The sequence below is a fragment of the Panthera tigris genome, chromosome A2 (assembly GCF_018350195.1).
Source record: "Panthera tigris isolate Pti1 chromosome A2, P.tigris_Pti1_mat1.1, whole genome shotgun sequence".
In the NCBI taxonomy this organism is placed as follows: Eukaryota; Metazoa; Chordata; class Mammalia; order Carnivora; family Felidae; genus Panthera; species Panthera tigris.
Window position 1 is genome coordinate 50762476 of NC_056661.1, and position 16831 is coordinate 50779306.

A 16831-nucleotide genomic window follows, 5' to 3' on the forward strand; every position below is an offset into this window, starting at 1 on the left:
CCCATTTCCCTCCTCCACCCCTATTATAATTACTTTGTGACACAAACTCAAGTCTGTGGGAAGAGAGAAATCTTACACCTGCTCAATCTCCCTGCAGGACAACGCCCAGGCACCAGGTTAAGCCTGGGCAAGAGTCCCGCCCACAATCGAGAAGCAGCGACTTGACATGGAGGCTATGACGAGATCGCGGGGGAGGGAGGGATTCTTCTAGGCCCAGGGCGGTCCTTAGGAGACAGGAGGCAGCAAAGAACTCCCATAAAGGTATTGCAGCACTCCCCTCCCCCTACCGAGAAGGGTGCGGCCTTCACTCCGCCTCCTCCACTGCAGATCCCTCAGGATTGCAGCTCGCGCCGATTTTTGGAGAACACGCACCTCCCTCCCACAAACCAGCAAGACTGACCCCCGCTCCTTTCCCCCACCCCCGCGAGTCCGAGAGCAGATCCGGCTTGTCTCGTCCTTAAGGTGGCGGGCGCCCGGGGCGGAGCCGCCGTCGCCGCCACCCAGAAGCCTCAACCCAGCAGCCCGCCTCCGCCTCCAGCGCGCGCTTCCTGCCACGTTGCGCAGGGGCGCAGGGCCAGACACTGCGGCGCTGGGCCTTGGGAAGGACCGTACCAACGACCTCCTCCCCGCCACCCCTACCGAACCGCTTAGTGGTTTCGCTCATTTGGGACCCGAGCCAATGGCAAGGGGCCGTTCCCGGGGCTTCAGTAACCAATCAGACGCCGAAGCCTAGCAGGCGGCGGGTAAACCGACTCCTTCCAAGGAAGGGGCGGGTGGCCAGACGCCCGCGCGGGAGGCACTTTCCCTGACACCCCCCCCCACCCCCCACCGCGGGAGGTCGACCGCGCCCGCTCCTCCAGCCCTCTCCCCACCCCAACTACCTACCCATCCCACCCAGGGAGCAACGCGAGAGTCCCCAAGCGGCTGCGCACTCTCGAGGCTGTAACTGACAGGCGCTTTACTCCAACCAAAACACGCCATTTGTGTTTTCGCACACGGCGGGAGGAAAAGCGGCCAATCAGTGACAAGAGGTGAGCCGGAAGCGCTCCTCCCTCTGCAGGAGCAATGGCTCCATCCGGATTCGAGCCTTTTCCGCTCTTCTCCCTCCCCCTCCGGTTGCCGCAGGGCGGGCCGCACTCCTGCCTGCCTCTGACCACCTCTTTCCCTTCCAGCTTAACAAACGTTATATTCCCGACTTCCCGAGGGGGAAGGCAAACCCCATCTATCGGCCAGACCGCCTCAACCACCCATCTCCCCCAATCCACCGGACCCCCCCCCTCCCACCAGAGTCCCGCTCCCCTACCTAGCCGAGGCTCTCTGAGGAGCCGGAGCCCCAGAGCACAGCCTCTTCTCTAGGCGGCCCCGGCGGCTTCCGCTGATTGGCGGCGAGCTGGCCAATGGATGCGGGGCGGTGGGCGGAGAGGCCAATGGCGCGGCGGGAGGGGGCGTGTCCCGGGTGCCCCTGGCGCCGGCGCTGGGAATCCCCGTGCGGTCAGTGGCGTTTCCGCTCGGGCAGCGGGCTGAGTGAGCTGCCGCCGCCGCCGCCGCCGCCGCCGGGGGAGGGGCGGCCGCCGCCCGCCTGCGCTGAGAGACTCACGCAGCCCCAGTCCCGCCAGTCCGCCAACACTGTAGTGCCGGCCCCCCCTCCTTCCCTGGCCCTTCCCCCTCCCCGCCTTTGGCTCGCTCCGCCTTTCTGCCCCCCACCCCCACTTCACGGGCACGGGCCATTCCCGGCCAGGAAACGCCGTGGCGCCGCGTTGGGCCTAACTCGAGTCCTGCTGCCTCCCGGGAGTGCTGTGCGCCGCAGCCCGGGCCCAGGCCCCGGCAGCGCCTGGGACAAGGTAAGGGTCCGACAGAAAAGAGAGACCTACCCTCACGACCGGGCCCTGGGGGAGGGAAGGGTCACCTCCTCCGTCTCCCCGCGCTCGCTCTCGGGACGTGGGCCTGGCCCTCCCCAGGCTCTTAGTAGGAGGATGCTGCCCCTTCTCATCCCTCTCGCCGCCCCACACACACCGTTGCACCCTTCTTTCTCAGAGGTAGAGTCCCCCTCCGTAATCTAGTCGACCCCACTACCCTTTTCGTGCCTTTCCTGGGTCAGGACGCTTCCCCTCCCCCACGCCTCTTCACCCCTTTTCCTGGGAACTGCCTACTCCACGTTTACCTTTTACTTAAGGATAGGCCTCTCCCTGCCCTCTTCTAAAAATGCACAGGCATACTTTTTTTTCTCTCTCCCCTAACCCCCGCCCCCACCCCCTTTCGCGCGGCCTTGTGACAACTCTGATCTCTGGGGGAGGGGGAGCCTTAATCCCCCCCCTCCGTAATGTTCCTGGACGCCTTCACTATCGTTCTCGTGTCCCCATCTCAGATGATTGCTTCTTTTCCCACACTAAAGACGTTACCTTCGCCACCCCCACTTCACATTCTTGGGCTCTCAGTGGCGTATGCCCCAGTATCTGAGATAGCCTCGTTGAATTTGTAGGGTTCAGGCTTGGAGTTGAGCCAGATTGTGTCGTTTTTCCTGCCTTGGGCGTGGAGAGCGATCATTTGAGAACGTCTTGAAAAGCAGAAAAATTCCCCTTTATGAATTCCCTTTACCTCTGCGTGGAAGCCAGTGATGTGAGGTGAATGGTGGTGAGAAAAAGCCCTGGTTTTTTAAGTAGGTGAATTGCATGAGAGGGAAAGTTGAACTGTTGGGAAAGCCCCTTCTATGCTAATTTATTCTATAGGGCGCCTTTGCTCGTCTCACTTCTTAGGAATAACTGGTCTTTCCCTTGGATACTGATGCTGCAGCCAGCTCTGCTGGTCTGGGTCAGGGGTGCGTGTATGACCTGCGTTTTCTGCTTTCTCATGTTACTTGTGCAATGTGTTCACCAGTAACTCATTTCTTACCCAGAGCTCAGGGTTCCATTGGGCTTTGTCTGTACTTTAGTTCATTTCTCCAATTTACCCCGTGGTCATGGTGCTGAAAGAATCCCCAGGTTCTCTGCTAATTTCCTTTATAACTTGACTAGGCAAGTTGCTTTTAAATGACATATTTGTGATCAAGGTCATATTTACATTATTTTGTTGGGCAGATGTTGCAAGGCTATACTTTTGATTTGGGAGGATCCACTTGAGTGTTGAGAGATTTTTCAGGAGAATGTGTATCTCCAATTTGGGAAAATTTCTTGGTGGTTAATTTTATGTTATTGATGTTTTTAGGTCACTCAGAGAAAAGTTGTAAGTGGTAATTTTAGATGTGTGGAATCTGAGCTAGGACTAAAGCAATATTCACATAACCAGAGGTTTCTGGGCTTCTTGGAAGACACAGGACAATTTTTTTTATATTGGATTTCTTCCAGTTTTCTCAAGAGGATCATTAGTTTTCTTCTGTAGCCCAAAATTCTGGCCCGTTATGGGATTAGAGTCTTTAAGGGTTACTCTGTCATTATGTATAGAAAAATGAATTATGCCCTTCGATAGTACAAGACACAAGGCTCTACCTCTAGCTGCAAATTTAAATTTGACTATAAAGAGTGAAAATTGACCTTTTAAAGATGAAAAGTTAATCTTCATTCCTAGATTGCTGGCTTAATTTAAAAATAGATATTTAGAATTTATTTGGTAAATTTTGATTTTTTTAAATAAAAAGGTCTTAGTTTAAAAGGGTGACTTTAGGACTGTTTGTTTCTAAAAGCATAATTCCAGCCCTTCTGGCATGGAGCACTGGTCCAAAAAAAAGAAAAAAGAGTGTGTAAGGAGTGGGGGTGGGGTGAGGAGAAGGTTGTTCCTTTGGGTTGGATCACAGGGGTGAGTATACAAGGCAGCAGCAGCTGCTGGCTCTGGAGCTCTGGTTGCTACGTGAGAAGCTTGAGTAGTGCTGGCTGCTGTCTCCAGGGAAGGACAGCAGTGCAGCGTCCATTAATGCTGTTGGCTGCAGGGAGCTGCACTTAGGCGATGGCTGCTTCAGGACTAAGAAGAAACCTTGCTTTCCTGGGAATTTTCACTGCTGAGCTGGTTTGCATTTTATTGGTGGGGAGATGAGAGCAATTCATAACCTTTTACCCATTTATGGATATCAGCATCTGGAAACTGGATCATAGTTAAAGATCCTTCTTATTTTTGTTTTTTGTGGGGGTTTTTTGTTGTTGTTGTTGTTTGTCAGATTTTTGGTGTTCATCTGGGGATTTGTGCTTGCATAGGTCTGAAAGTTCCATTAGTTTTAATTTTTGAATTCCTTTATAACCAAAGTTAATAAGAATTTAAGGATCTTTCTGAGAACCAGAATGGGAAAAATCAGTTCTTTTTTCTGCAACTGACATGTTTCCTCCATCTCTTTAATTACTGAATTTTGACATTTTATTGTTTGTGTGTTTCCTTCCTTCCCTCAAGTTGTTAGGCCACATTTACCTCATTAAATAGATGTTTTGCTAAACATATTACTACATTTGGAATTGTAAACTCTAAGAAGAACTACTCTTTTTGGAATGATTTCTAAATATAAATTTCAGAAGTATTTTCTTAATTTCTGTATTGGTATAGACTTCTCCAGATTAGATTATTTCTTTGGCGTTTGACCTAAAATATTGATTCATTATATATATGTTGGATATAGTCTTCTAAGATCACAAGGATGTTTGTTTGGCCATGATCCATCTGAAATAAAGGATGTACCAGAAGGAATATTTAGAAATCGAGTAAGTCTAGAGTACAGGATACCTGAGAAGATAGCCTCTGAGCCCCCTTATGTGGTCTCTCCCTCCACAGCTCCTGCACATTAGGCAGATCTCTGATTAGGCAGAACAGTTTGTTGAGTATGGAAGTACTTGAAGGAGAACCATCACTCAGATATACCACCACTCATACAGTATTTAACAGATACCCATGTGTTTTCTTCCCCCACACCCCCAAGACTCTTGCCTCCTATTTTTTTTTCCCTTAGAATTTTCATATTTTCAGTCTCGTGTTCATGTACTTAAATCCCACAGTCATCTATAATGTGTAATATGATTCTGGCATTTGTGGCAGGGAATTAAAAAGAATGGAAATGAATTTTGTCATTCACAAATGTGGCTTGCATTGTCGTCTCTCAATGATACAAACAGACTAATGAAACAGAACCTTAATGAATAATATTTTAGGTGGTTCTATTTTTATTAGTATCACATATAAAAGATCCCATATCAAATAAAGATGGTTTCACTTATACTGGTTGTTTAACATAGCTTAGATATAAATATGTCTTTTAGTTTACATAGTATGAAAGTTACCTTGTAAAATAATTGCTTTTTCAGTTGTATATCCTATTGTTTAGAACCCTTTGTGGTCTTGATGTAATCATTTTCTGAAAGATCATAGAAACCCTTTTCATAGGATTTATTTAACCAGTATGCTTGAGAATTTTTATATCTTCTACTCTTTTGTGTCTGGGATCTTACATCCTTTCTGAACTTATTCTGGCCTTTCTGGGGGAGAGTTGCCATTTCATTTTTTTATTTTCGATGGGAAAATAATATAGTGCAAAATGGAGATATGTAGACAACCACTTTCACTTTATCCTCTTTGTATTGAAATAACTTATGAAACGAGACAGTAGTTAACAAGTCGTAAATTGGATGCATCTTATTATTGAAAATTGGATAATGATCTAGAATAAAATTTTCTTCTAACTTCTGGTTCAGCTCTGGTGATTTGTCAATTTAATTTGAAACTAGAAGGCCTAGTAGTGAATTTGATTTATAAAAATTGTTTCAGGTGTTGGAAACTAAAACTTCTTGATAGGAATATTTTCTTTATGACAAACAAAACTTACTCTGAACTCTGTAAAATCTGTGAGATAATGTATATTTAGTAATACAGCTGGTGGTTATTTGTAATTTGGTTAAAAACATCTTTTCAGAGGCACTCCGTAGAAAGTAAGTGTAATGCATCTGTGATAGACAAGGATTGTTACCATTCCTTACTGTGAAAAATTCCAAAATATGTAGTGAAATGACATTTTTAACCTTTCACTTGCTTCAGTGATTGATTTCTCTTCTGGTGAAGGTTCAGAGAAATTGATGAAAGATGGAATACCATTTCTTTCAGTTATCAATACATATTTTGTTAAGTCATTTAGTCTTATGAAAAGTGTCCTATTTTATATTCAGTTCTATAAATGTTACCCAGGAATGGTGTGTGTGTGTTGGGGGGTTGCTGTTAGAAAGCATCACCTTAGAAAATGCTTTTAACACTTTATAAAGGAAACCATGAGAGATAATAAAGAAACAATGACGCTAAATCTCAGCCTACTGTATAGGAGCCTTCACTGAACAAGGAATTTGTAATCCTATCCTGTCTCACTCAGTTTTTCCATCATATTGATTTTGTTTGTTGAATACCGCAGGGAAAGATGTAAGGGTCACATTAAGTATATTTGGTATAAATACAGGAAAAAAGGAATTTTCTGCTTATTGGAATAATATCTTTGTATTTTTAAACACTAAGCTTATTAGTCAGTTTTGCCTTATGTATATGAGTGTTGGTTTGGTCTGACTGCTTTCTCTTCTGAGCTTTTCTGTCTTCCTTGTAGTCTGAGAATTCTCAGAGTTTTGATGGCAAATTGAAGTAGTAAGAATTATTTCCTTACCTATGTTAGTTATGTACACCCAGAGCAGGGGATACACCTTGGCCTATGTTATGAATCATAAAATAAGCAGTGGATATGGGAATTTGTAAGAATTTGTTTCTATCTGGGGGTTCAAGTTTTTGATGTGCTACGTAATTGAGGGAAAATGCCGTATTCCTTGCTGCTCTGTTTGAAAAATAGATGGAAGCATGGGAGGAGCCTCAGACTTCTGCAGCAGGATTTGGTCTGAGTAGAAAAGGAAGATTTTTGTTTCAAATTGCCAGCTGCTTATGTCAGACTGACTCCCTTATTATGCTTTTAGCTGGCCTGTCAATATGGCCAAACAGCTAGATAAGTGCGGGGCAGGACAAAGGGCTCTTTGCACAGCGGGGAGGCAGTGTTGGTGGGGGAGGGGCAGGAGGTAGGAAAGGCAGGAGGAGGAGGAGGTTCTTTTCCCGGGGAGATTATTCAGTTTGGCATACAGTTAAAGAAATCATTTATAGTTTCCACTCGAGCATTGAATTTGTGCCAACTATATACTCTTAACCCCAAATTTAGTTTATCCCTGAATATCAGGTAGCGATTCATCCCCTCCTCCTAGGAAAAATTAAAAAACTAAAGCTTTGTGTACGTTAAAAGAAAATAAATCCCATGCCCACCACCCTTCTAAATACAAGTCACCTCCTGAGGAGACTGGTTCTAGAGCATCTGACAGCAGAATTTTCATTAAGAAATGGAAAAGAATATTTTATCTGTATGAAACTTCTTTATTTCAGTACACATACTGTCCTTATTTAGATTGGGATTAGGCCACAATAGGTAGAATAATTTGTTGTGCTTTGTGAAATAGTTGCATAGTGTTAGCTCCAATTTCATTTCATTTAAGATTTTTTTTTTTTTTTTTTAAGTAATCTCTACATCCAGCGCCTGACCCTGTATGGGACTCGAACTCACAACCCTGAGATCAGGAGTCCCATGTTCTACCTACTAAGCCAGCCAGGTCCCCCTGTTAGCTCCATTTTTAGATCAGTAATATGGAGCCCCTCCAGCCTTCATGTGTTGGATTGCCATCATGTAAAATGCAAACTGAAGAAAGGCTACTTGTCTCATCCCTACTTCCTGGAGAACCAGATATTACCTGGAGATTACTTCCTCCCCACCCACCCTCTTTTAGGTTAGGCACAACCTAGTTTGATACATTTGTGCTCAGCTCCCAGCACAATGTGGGGTGGTTGCATTCAGCTTATTAAAATCAGTATGAATCACGGAGTTGGAAGAAATCTGTCATCTGGCCCTTTAAGCAAAATCACAATGAAATATTTCAAAGTTTGGGCCCCTTTGAAGTTTTCATTAAAATATTAAACCAGTCAGTATCCTGAGAAGTATTTTTAGTTACTTTTAAAATAAATGTCAAACAAACAATACATCTAGTTCTTTAAAAATATATATATATATTAAAGAATTGCATTCATATACAAATTAGATAAGCAATTATTTGGATTACAAAAGGATTCTTCTTTTATAAAGAGTATATGCTGAGATTCTTTTAAATGCTTAATATAATTTAAGAGAATTTGATTTTTGGAAATAATTGGTTGGAACCCAGTTTTCCAAGGGTACATCTGTTAACTTGAATTGAGATACTACCTGTTTTGCAGTATTACTAAACTAGCTAATTTTTGCTCATGGTTTTTAGACCTTGTGGCTATTAGCAAAGAAGAAACTTTTTTTTTTTAATTTATTTTTTGGGACAGAGAGAGACAGAGCATGAACGGGGGAGGGGCAGAGAGAGAGGGAGACACAGAATCGGAAACAGGCTCCAGGCTCCGAGCTGTCAGCACAGAGCCCAGCGCGGGGCTCGAACTCACGGACCGCGCGCGAGATGGTGACCTGGCTGAAGTCGGACGCTTAACCGACTGCGCCACCCAGGCGCCCCAGAAGAAACATTTTAACTTAATCGAATAAGTAGAAAAAATGGCCTTTAGTGCACATTCTAATATTAAGCAAATCTGACCAAGTTTTGTGTCATTTTCCTCTGTAAAAAAAAAAAAAAAAGTGTTAACTTAATTTTATATTTTTATGTGCAATGGGTTTTTACAGTAATGATATAATATTTTGATCTGAAAAGGGAAATTTGAGTGACTATCATTTCCTTTAGGTTTTTTTATTAGTGAAGTAGCAACATTAATATGAAGTTTAGTAAGCTATGTTTTACGTATTATAAAAATTTAGGGTAGTCATTTCTTCTCTTTGTAATTCACTCACATGGATTATTTCTATAGATTTGTGCGACTAAAATAGAAGCCATCTAGTTCAAACACTGGCCTCCACTCAGACCATTTTCTCCTCAGGTGCCATATTGCTAGCACTAGAGTAAACATCTTTTCACACACGTGTGCATATACACACATACTACTCTTTCCAAATAATTAGAAATTGCTTCATCTTGGCTTCATCTGCTACTGTTACCTGAATCTTGCCAGGGACCTTAAAACGTTCAGGACGGGGCAAATTTTGACTCCAGAGGTTTTGAAAACTGCCTTGGTTACCCAGACAGCTAATCTGATTTTCAGTGAGACCTAGCCAGCAGTAGACAAGAATGGAGGTGAAACAGCAATGTACCTCATCTTGACTATGTAGCTGCTCCACCTTATTTCCTGCTATTATTATCCTACAGCGCCTCTCCCTAACAAAAAAGAAACTAGGACAAAGGGGGAAAACTGGGTGGGCTCTTAAGATTTTTTTTTATTATGGTTAGGTTTGTTTTTATGTTTTTGTTTTAAATTTTTTTAATGTTTATTTATCTCTGAGACAGAGAGAGACAGAGCATGAGTGGGGGAGGGGCAGAGAGAGAGGGAGACACCGAATCTGAAGCAGGCTCCAGGCTCTGAGCTGTCAGCACAGAGCCTGACACGGGGCTTGAGCTCACAGACCGCGAGATCATGACCTGCGCTGAAGTTAGATGCTCAAACGACTGAGCCAGCCAGGCGCCCCTATGTATTTTGTTTTTAAAGAAATTTTTAAAGTTTATTTATTTTGAGAGAGAGAGAGAATGTGAGCAGGGCAGGGGCAGAGAGAGGAGACAGGGAATCCCAAGCAGGCTTCAAGTGGTCAGCACCCAGAGCCGGATGTGGGGCTCGCTCACAAAACCATGAGATCATGACCTGAGCTTAAATCAAGAGTCTGGCGCTTAACTGACTGAGGCACCCACATGCCCCTGCTTATATGTATCGAAATGCAAAGTTAATTTGTCCTTTTCCTAAAAGTCAGTAGTGAAAGAGATTTCCTAACTTCAGTATCTTCTACTTTATTTCTTAATAAACCATTTCATTTCAGATCCTTTGCCTTACCAAAAAAAAAAAAAAAAAAAATGTTTTTAAGCATACTTAATTTTCATTGGCTGTTCACACAATCATTATTACCACCAGATGCCACCTAAAGTAATAACTTGACGAAAAGGAGAAATCTCTTCTGTGGATAATATTTGAAGTTTTATTGGGAATTACTTATTTATGTAACATAGACTTATGACAAAGGTTAAAAACTTAAACCTTGTTATATATGTTTGTCCCTCTACCTTAGTGGAAGTGAAATTGTTTGCAATACAGATTTTTTATTCTTTGGAGTTCTTTCTTCAAGCTGCATAATTTATATTCTTCAAGCCGCCTTTTTCCCACACCATCACCCAAAACAAGAGATTTTTATCATTTTTATTGTGTTCTGATACTGAGATTTTCTCCCCCCCACCCCTTGAATATGAAGAATCAAATAAAACTCAGTAATCTAATAAATGTGTGTACTACTGAGTATAGTAAGAGGATTATTTCATAACTCTTAGAGATTATGATCTGGCTAGGATGTTCTAATATCATTTTAGCATATTTTATAATGTTGACATGTTAATCTTAATGTACGTGCATATGAATCTCATTGTTTGAAATTTGTACCCATTGTTTGTCATTTTATATGAGGTTGTTGTGATGTGTTACCCCTTCTCCACCTCTGGACTCCTTGGTTTTTTATTCCTGTCCTGTTCCGATCTTTGGCTTATGTTGGAAAATTCTATTTCTTTCTGCCAACCTCCGTGCATGCCACAACACATACAATTTGTACTCTCACATCTCTGTGAAGGAGGATGATCTCCAGTTAATAAGCAACTGTTTGGGCATTCTCTGTATCCATGGAAGGTTTTATTTAAGTGGAAGGACCTGTTGGCACTTAGATTGCCTCTGCATTTATGTTACCTTTTCCTTTATTAATGTAGCCTTGTTGAAAGTTGACTTGTTTTATAAGAGAAACCAGACAGAAAGGAAAGAGACATAGATATGTTTAAAAAACACTTGTTTTTTAAAATAAATGTTTATTATGATAACATTTGAGTTAGAATCTAAAGGTCACTTTTAAAACTTTATTTTAGTTCTAAAGACAAAAGAGTTTAACCTCCTAAAATAGAACAAAGAATAGTGTTTTTGAGGCAATATGATTGATTGCATGCTGAATGTAGCATGAGATTCTTGTATGAATGTGTAAATTTTTTTTCAAATTCTGTGGTGCAAATTAGTGTAACCACACAAATTGTCTTTATGCCTGAAAAATATTAGATGGAATGACTTTTTAAAAATAAAGTAACAGGTTTGAGGAAAATGTGGAAGCAAGTCCAAAATTTTTGAAGTCCCTTTTTATTGATTTTTGTTCTTACTAGACACATTTAGTTTTATTTATGGCAATTAGAACTTAATTGTGATAGCCTAGTAATAGAACAAAATAAGGGTAGGTTGACATGGTGTAGGATGTGTCTCATTTTAGGATGAGGCTAAAATCATTCCGCATTGTTCTGTATTTTCATATTTAGGCTACTTTTATTGAAAAAGTTTACATAGTATTTTAAAACCTATGAAGTGGCATAAAATATTCACAGATTAAATAGGTAGTCACTTTATTGGTGACTCGTTATATAAGCAATACTAAAACCAGATATTTACTAAAAATCCCCAAAAGAAAATTATACTAGCATCATATATGGAGCTCTGAACTTCCTTTAGGCAAACTACTTAGAACAGAACAAGTAGGTAACAATGCCAATACTAAGGCTCTTACTTTGGAGCCTCAGCTGGTTGACCTGACCCAGATGTTTTTACCTCACACTTCCTAACTTAACTCCTAGGTCACTAAGATTTGAAGTGTTGCTGGGAATAAAGTATCCGTTCATAAATTGAATAGGAGTCTTACTAGGCCATGTGTGGAGGCCCATGGGAAGACATGTTATTTTTAGAGAAGCAAGGCTCTTGAGTAAGTATAACTTTCCCTTCATAGTTTATCATGAACAGTTGGTATGAAAAGGAATGACTGGAAGTTTGCAGAACACACTGAGCAACGAGAAGAGACACAGACATATCCCCCTTAATAAAGTATGTGCTAGGCAAGAGACAAAACATTTTTTTTAATAGAATACATTAGTTTTTCTGAACTTCATAATATTAGGAATGCGTTTCTATGGAAAATCATTATTCAAAAGATTGAGTTGAATATCTTTTGTGAAAATAGTAAAAAAAAAAAAAAGTTTTATAAATAGAGGAACAGTCCTGGTTTGTGCCTACCACATAATTAGTAATAGCACCCCTTTCACTCTCAAAAATGTCCCAGTTCAGGGGCTCCTGGGTGGCCCTGAGCCACCATCTGGTTGGTTGAGCATCTCAATTCAGCTCAGGTCATGATCATGTGGTTCCTGAATTCCAGTGAGTTCACTGTTATGGGCATGGAGCTACTTAGTATCCTTTGTCCCCTTCTCTCTCTGCATCTCCCCCACTTGTTCTCTCGCTCTCTCTTTCTCTGTCTCTCTCAAAAATAAAGATTTAAAAAATAGTAATAAAGGAAAAACAACAGTGTCCCAGTTTGGACCATAAATTATATGCTCACCCTACTTACAGAGGATCATGGAACTTTTCTTGACTACAAAGCAACCCACTTTTCTTTTATATAGCTCTCTGATTCTCCTCTCTGCTAGGATTTGTCTGTTGGCCTGTCTGAGCCCCTTTCCACATGGGTAGTTCTTGGAATATCTATTTCTTTTCCTTTTAGTTGTTGGTAAGGGAGGCGATATATACAGATATGGTTGATTTTTGTTATAGAAATTACAAATACAGTAAAATAGAGGGAATAGAAAAATAGATTCCCTTTGGATTTTATTTAAACCATTCCATTTGATTGAGGTACGGTTGAATCTTCTTAGTTTATAGATTCTGTGTCTCTTATATGTAATATACTTGTTAAATTTACCGTTGTGTAGAGTTCCTACTCTTTGGATGTTGGAGATTGCACCTCCATGGTGTCATTTAACATATTCTATTAGATGACCTCTCCTGCCCATATTTCATGTAAATGAGTTATTAGGTGGGTTGCAAATATATTTTATAATAGTATAGTATGCTTCCACTAAGAATTACATAATACCTACCTGTCTTTGTGGTGTTAAGCAGCTGTTGGTATTCATCACCTAAAACAGCCCTTTTTTATTTGTGTGTGTGTGTGGTATATTTTTATTTCATTTTATTTTTAAGTGTTTATTTTTGAGAGAGAGACAGAGAGAGCAAGCAGGGGAGAGGCAGAGAGAGGAGGACCGAGGGTCCATAGCTGGCTCCACCCTCAAAGCAGTGAGTCCGATGTGGGGCTTGAACTCATGAACTGTGAGATCATGACCTGACCCGAAGTTGGACGCTTAACTGACTGAGCTACCCAGATACCCCTAGATCAGCCATTCTTAAACTTTACACTTGTAAAAAGTGAAAGCCCCAAAGAGAGTTCAAGGATTGTATCAAGATTTACCAGATTAGAAACTGAAACAAAAAATTTATTTTTTTAGTGTTCGTTCGTTTGTTTGTTTGTTTTTATTTGAAGGGGGTGGGGGCATTGAGAAAATCCCAAGCAGGTTGCAGGCTGTCAGCCTAGAGCCTGATGTGGGGCTTGAACCCAGGAACTGTGAAATCATAACCAGAGCCAAAATCAAGAGTTGGACGCTTAACTGAGCCACCCAGACACCCCAAAACAAAACTTTTAAATTATTTATCAGCTGATTTTAAAATAATGTAACAAATCGTGCTAACATAAACGACATGGTTTTTGTGAAGAGTAACTGTATTTCCAAAGGTTTTAAAAAGTGGCCTTGTTTTACATTTTTGCAAATCTCACAGTGTCTGACTTAATAGAAGACAGCTGCTTTCTCACAGCTGCTTCTGCATTTAATTTGTTGTGATAAGTTGTTTTGGTTGAAGACTGGAGAAAATCTGGCCTAACACTGATAATGTAGTTGAAAAGAGAAAGACCTCACATACCCCTTGAAAGAATCTTGGGGACTTCAGGAGTTCTCAGACTGCACATTAAGAACAGTGGGCCTAGATTCATTATTTCCTTTATGATTGCAAAGTGGTGATATTTTATCATTAACTTACTTATTTTCTGTAATACTCCCTCTCATTTATTTGGTTACCTAAGGTACAGTTTGAATGGGAAAGGCAAGATCTGTGTGTGTTTGTTTTTTTCTCCCTTACCAGTTTTCAAAATGTAATGGGTTGGTAACCTAGCAGGCTCCATAGGTGATTAGTGAAATGTTATTATTGCATATTTATGATTTTAAATATGTTTGATGTGTTTCAGTCCCTTGCAGTTGTTATTTTTAACATTCAAATTGTCCCACATTTGGCTGTTGGCTTCTGTGCCCTTTTTACTCATTATCGCTTGTTTCCTGGCTTTTTTTTTTCGTGCTTTCTAGTATGACAAGATGTTCCAAGATCATTTTGTACATTTCCTGCCCCAAACTTGAAATTACCAATTTCTACAACACACAGTTTTCTTTCAGTGGGAAATGGTACTTAGAGAACACAGTCTGGGTGCTAGGAGTGTTCATGGCTCTTGGGTTGGTCCTTGTTCCTAGAACTTTTTCAATGGACAGAACTGAAAACTGGTTTCTTTTCTTTCCTTTTTTTTTTTTGTTTGTTTGTTTCTTTTAAAAATATCACTTGTTCATATTTGATAACTTTTTTTTTAATTCAGTAGTATGTAATTTTTTGTGTAAACCTAATCTTTACCTCATTCTCCAGATTCCAGTTTCCACTAACACTAGTGCAATTACTGTTTGCTTTGTCCCACATTGCACACACAACAGTTTTAGAATGTCAGAAAAATATGATCACTGGAAAGTGAGTTTGTGCTCTTAGGTTATATCCTCTAAGGGTGTATAGTCAAATTACAGTGTTTTATAGTCTCTTGAATTAACTCTTCTCTATGTGGTTATGCTACCAACTTGATACACAGTGAAGTTAATTTGTTTCAATTCAATTCAGATTTTTCAGGGATTACTTTTTGTTTTGTAATATATAAAATAGCAGTACTAAATGAAATGTAAAAATCTGCCTGTAGTCAGGGAAATCTACCTTATAGTCTTTTCTATTCCTGTTCTCCCTGTCCCTATATGTAAGACTTGACAGAGTCATCTTGAATACTTAAGGTGATTTTCTCATAGTATTTCTTTAGTAACACAAAAAGCATTTAAGTTAATTTACTAAAATTATCTGCCTTTAGGGGCGCCTGGGTGGCTCAGTCGGGTGAGCATCTGACATTGGCTCAGGTCATGTTATCGTGTTTGTGAGTTCAAGCCCCACATCAGGCTCGCTGCTGTCAGTGTGGAGCCCACTTCGAATCCTCTGTTCCCCTCTCTCTGTGCACCTTCCCTGCTCATGCTCTCTCAAAAATAAATAAACGCTTAAAAAAAATTACCTGCTTCTAGATTTTCCAGTAACTAATAATTATTTTTTTAATTCATGGAAGAAAATCATAGACTTTTCTGCTCTTCTAGGAGCCGGAATTTCTTGCCTTAATATATACAATTCAACCTTTCTCTAGTAAAAGTGATGTCTCTTGAAATGTTAGATTATTTTCCATTTGTCTTCGATGATTTCAAGGACTTAAGCCTGACTACCACTTGGGACACTGGTGCTTCTTGTAGTAGAAAGCTCATCAGTTAACATTCCTTGAATGGTTCACTCTTAGACCTGAAAATAAATTATCTTAGAAAGGATGTCATCTACTCTTTATTTTTGTTTATTTTAAGTTTATTTATTTTGAGAGAGAAGAGCATGCATGTGCCTGCATGAGCAGAGGAGGGGCACAGAGAGAGGGAGAGAGAATCCCAAGCAGGACTCAGTTTCACAAATGCTAAGATCATGCCCTGGGCGAAAATCAAGAGTTGGATGCTTAACTGACTGAGCCACCCAGGTACCCCTGCCATCTACTCTTTAGCATTGGTATTAAAAATGCAAATTAGTTGATTATATAAGTCTTAAATACTAAATCTTTTAAAATCTTAAACCTGTTAGGGGCATCTGGGTGGCTCTGTTGGTTGGGTGTCCGACTTCAGCTCATGTCATGATCTCACAGTTTGAGTTTGAGCCCTACATTGGGCTCTGTGCTGACAGCTCAGAGTCTGGAGCCTGCTTCAGATTCTGTGTCTCCCCCCTCTCTACTCCCCCCCCCCCCCGCCAATGCTCTGTCTCTCCTTCAAAAATAAACATTAAAAAAAATTTTTAATAATAAAATTGTTAATAAAAAAATAAAATCTTAAACCTGTTAAATATGATATCTGTTTTTCCTTTTGAAATATAAGTATCTAAAAGAAGTTACATTATCATATTTCAGCAATATATGTCATATTCTAATATATACTTATAGGCTAAAAATATTATTAAATCAGGATACGTCATGGTGAAGCAATAATGATTAAAAGTGTAAAGGTTCTGAAATTGGATAGACCTTGTTCATTCAGATTCTAGTTTGCTGTTTCCTTGCTTATAGCCTTGGACAAGATTCTTGGTGGGTTTAATTCTTTGGCTAAATAGGAGTAAGTAGTTTACTCATAAAGTTGGTGGCATTACATGAGCTAATGTATGTAAAGTGATTGAAGACACACCATGGTTTGTATAAAATACACATCCAATAAATGTTAGCTTTTATTTTGGGAGTTGTAATGAATATTTGATCAATTCTGTAAACTTTGTCTGCATCTTACTTGGGGTAGGTAACGCTTTCATGTTGTAAATAGAGCACCTGATTTTCATGATTCTGTTCCATGTGAAAAAGAATCATCTGTTTAACAAAGGAATAATTGGTGTGTAACTGAAATTTGTTTGAGGCTTCTCACTTTACAAATGTACTGGTGCTTATAATATAAATATCACATTAAGAAATTTAATAGAG

The 16831-nt window shown here is 40.6% G+C and overlaps 1 protein-coding gene across 13 annotated transcripts in view; it reads left to right on the plus strand.

The window, feature by feature from the left end:
- Positions 1-1649: 1649 nt before the first annotated feature.
- The window catches only part of SETD5 (SET domain containing 5), a 79571-nt gene continuing 64389 nt past the window's right edge, over positions 1650-16831 (plus strand). For all 13 annotated transcript variants that reach the window (XM_042979462.1, XM_042979464.1, XM_042979465.1 and 10 more), the window contains exon 1: positions 1650-1841. The gene's annotated coding sequence lies outside the window, so the exon portion shown is untranslated. The remainder of the gene's footprint in view (positions 1842-16831) is intronic.